Source organism: Pinus tabuliformis, chromosome Q (genome assembly GCF_031772625.1).
Source record: "Pinus tabuliformis cultivar Carrire ecotype Pingquan chromosome Q, CPIR1, whole genome shotgun sequence".
Lineage (NCBI taxonomy): Eukaryota > Viridiplantae > Streptophyta > Pinopsida > Pinales > Pinaceae > Pinus > Pinus tabuliformis.
The window spans coordinates 79747752-79751849 of record NC_142296.1 but is presented as its reverse complement, the minus strand read 5'-3'; positions in this window follow the sequence as shown (position 1 = coordinate 79751849).

Genomic DNA, 4098 nt, shown 5'->3' with positions numbered 1-4098 from the left:
CTAAAACAAAGAAATCAGAGAGGTCTGTAACAGTTAAAGAAACACCTGAAGCATCAATGAAGAAAACTCCTAAGCCAGCAGTTAAAGAGATACTTGAAGCATCAGTAGATAAAACTCCAAAATCATCTAGAGTATCTGAAAAGGAAACCCCTAAGTCATCTCCTAAGGAAACACCTCAGTCATCAAAACAGAAGACTCACAAAAGAAAAGATGAAGCTAAATCCAGTGAAGTTGAAAGGGTTTCAAGGGTGAAAACTAGAGGCCAACTAAGCAAAGAAAAAGGAAAGTCAGTCCCTGTGGAAGAAAGTCCTATTTCAAAGGGTAGTTTAAATGACTTACTTGAAGCCATTGAATTGGAACAAGATCATCCAATCCAAATTGAACCACTTGAACTTGAGCAAGATCAATTGGTACCACCAATGCATATTGATCTAACACAATCCTCACCTGAAAGTTCTAAAAGGTCAAGGGCTTCTAAAAGGTTAAAGTTTGAAGAACCAAGTGAAGAATATGACTTTAAACCACGCAGACCAGTGACTAGAAGGCAAATTAAAGAAGTGGAGAGAGCTCAGAAAGAGAAAGAACCTTCGGAAATGCCTAGGACAGAGGCACTTGAAATCTTCTCTGAAACAGTCCAAGCAGCTAAAAGCAAGAACAAGGATAATAAGGTTGTTATCAGTCAAAGTGGAAATGTGATTGCCATTAAGAAACAAGCTGGAGCAAGTAAGGAAATACCTCAGGTTCAAAATGTTTTTAAAGAAAAGGCAGTAAAATATACAAGCTATAAGAAAGTTGTAATGAAAGGTAAAACAAGTTTGATCAGTCAAGCTAGCTCAGTATTTGATGCCTATGTATGGACAGTGCCAGCTCTGAAGCAGGCAAAGATTATGAAACAAATGAATGCAAGTCTAAGAGCAGAGAACAAGAAGTTGAAGGAAGAAGTCATCAGCCTGAAAGGGAAGCTAGACAAACTAGCTAAATGATCCAAGGAGGAATGTGCTTCCCAAATTTTGATATATTTTGGTTATCATCTTTTTAAAAGCTTTTTGAGACTTTTTGATGTCCTTGCACCTGTATAGAATGACTGAAGAAATCACAGACTTGAGTTATTGTTGCTGTAAGGTTCATGTGTTTAATTTTGATGACCTACAGCAGTTTCGTAGCGCGCTACGAAACTGCTGTAGATGACTGTTTATATTGAAAACTTGAGTTTGAATGCTGAGGTCAGCAAATGTTTAAAGAGATGACTTAATGCCAGCATGGAGACTATAGAAAGTCAGTCAGATGTTTAAAAAAGGATGCCAGGTGTAAGTATTCGAAGAAAAGGTGAAGTTTTATCTTTTGTTGAAAGTTTCACTTTATGTCCGAGTTTTTAGGGTTATGATAGAGCTGCTGAGGTGTTAAGTGATACACTTGTCTAGTTATGGGATGGCCAGATCATGAGTTTTCTTCAGTCACACGGGACTATCCAAGGATTAAATGGCTTGAAACTGGATCATTAATACATGAACACCGATGGGAGGCAGCAACCGTGAATATAGGCTTCATTTTCTTATTGGTTGATGAATCATCTATGCATCAGGCATCCGAAGCTGTTCATACATTGAATCTGTTGTCAGTTGGGTTTGGTTATTATTGTAATGCTACAGGTGGCAAGCTCCAAGAACGCAGCAAAGTATACGAGGAGAAAGACTTAAAGTGCCAATGTGATGGAGTCCTCTGTTTTCGTAGCACCATATCTCTTGTAATCAATTAGTTTGTTTATGATATAGTTAAGGTCATTAATGTCAAAATTCCGAGCTCCCTTCATGCTTGTTGAGGAGTCTCATGCAGTAGTGTTTTGATTGGCTATATATAGGAATAACTTTTATGTAAAAAAGGTTGGATACTTTATAGAAAAACAGAGTTGTTTTGGGCCATTGTAAGACCTTTTTTGACAGTAATAGTAAAACAGAGTTATTCTCTTCTCAAGATTCTCGATGGATTGTCATGTTCAAATATAATGATGGTGTTTTATACTTTATGTTCTTTTATAGTCTTGTTGTAAAGCAATCACTCAGAATTCATAATCTTATGCTCTGACTTCCTGTGTGTTCAGCAAGCTATGTTTTGGTGGAGTATGTTTGACATGTAATGCTAAGAGCCTTAATTTCCATGAGATCACTGTGTTTTCCTTGTTTACTTAATATTATAGACTCCATAGCCCAATGAGAACCAGTTTGATGTGTTTCCAACCAGTTATGCTTTCATAAGTGAATAAAGAGTTAGCCATCTAGTGTTTGAAGGATTTTATCAAGAGTTTGTGAGAGAGCCCTCTCTGATCAAAGAGGCTAATCTTTGATCTAAAGTTAGGTTTGAAAGAGTTACATGAAATCTTGCTTGGTTGCAGCCCTCAGTAGTGATTTTGTGATAACACATCTGCTTACAATAGGATTGCTGCAATGGTATCTTCAGAGGCAAATGCGAATACATGGAACTCCTTGTTGTAATCTGGACTTATTAAAGTGGGAGCCTCCATAATAGCTTTCTTGATAGAATCAAATGATATTCTTGCAATATCAGTCCAACTGACCTCTGCTCCTTTCTTCAACATTGAGGTAATATGCTTCACCAATTCTGCAAAATTTGGAATAAACCTCCTTACAAAATTAATTTTGCCCAAAAAGGATTGGATATCTTTCTTTGATCTAGGGACAAACAAGGTCTATATTGCTTTTGCTCTTTCTGGGTCAATTCAGACACCTGCATCTGAAACAACATGTCCTAAAAGCTTGCCTTCTACTAAAGCAAATTGTGATTTTTTAGGATTGACTGAAATCCGAAACCTTCAAGACTTCAGAAACACTTTTTTCAAATGCTGCAAATGACTTTGATGGCTGCTGGAGTAAATTGTTATGTCATCAAGGTAGATGAGGAAAAATTGATCCTTCTCTCTTACAAATGCTATATCCATAGCTCTCTAAAAGGTGGCTCTAGCATTCATCAATCCGAAAGGCATCTTGGCATACAAAAAAGTGCCCCAAGGAGTGGTGAATGCAGTCTTCTCTTGGTCATCTAGATGCACAGTAATCTGATTAAAGCCTGAAAAACCATCCAAGAAAGACATTACTTTGGCTCCTGAGACTTTTCGCAGCAAATGCTCCATCTTTGGTAGAGGATACTTGTCTTTCTTAGAGCATTTGTTTAAGTTTTTGAAATCAACACACAGTCTAATTTCTCCACTTTTCTTCCTCACCACTACTAGGTTGGCTATCCATTTTGAATATCTAAGAGGGACTATAATCTTGGCAGCCAACAATTTTTTAATTTCTTTTTCAATTAGAGGGAGAAGCATAGGTGTTATCAGGAAATCTAGTGTCTATGCAGAGCTATTAGTCCCACTAAGGCTGGTAGCTACCTTAGAAACAAACAAACTAAAACCACTTTCGTTTTCCTTTATGAGAAGTAGATAAGAGGGGAACAAAGGAGACCAACCTCTGTCTTGCGCTTGGTTCCTTGCTTGATTCCTCTCCCTTCTGATAGATCTTTGCCACTCGCTTCCTCGTCTACCCAGCTTCAAAGAGCACCTGTAGAATCAAAGCAGCATAACACTATCTAAGAAAAGAGATCCACTATCATAAACAATATAGGACCAGATATATATTGACCACACAAATGCATATATCATAAATCATACAAGAATGTGGAGGAAAACTTGAATAGCTTTATTAATATCAAGAATAGCAAAGAGGATTACAACCAATTGTTCTGACCCAGTGTCATCCTCTCAGCAAGAAAGCACTTCTTCACCTCATGAAAAGCTTAGATCACCCAACACTATGATGTTACACCAAGAAACCAACAGCACTTCCTTACAAGATACAAAATTCCCGCCTCTGGATCTCTGGGATGAGGGATCCATATATAGATGATTGTAGGGAGGTGAGTCAGCTTCTGAGATTTGATTAGTGTCCTCTCTCTGATAGTTCTTGATTCCAAATGGATATTGATGATCTCTTACTCATCCCTGGGCGAATGCAGAGAGGCAAGTGTCACAGGAGAAGTTTCTGGAAGATTTCATGATCATCCACCTCGCAAATTGACTCTGCCATTTGTCCA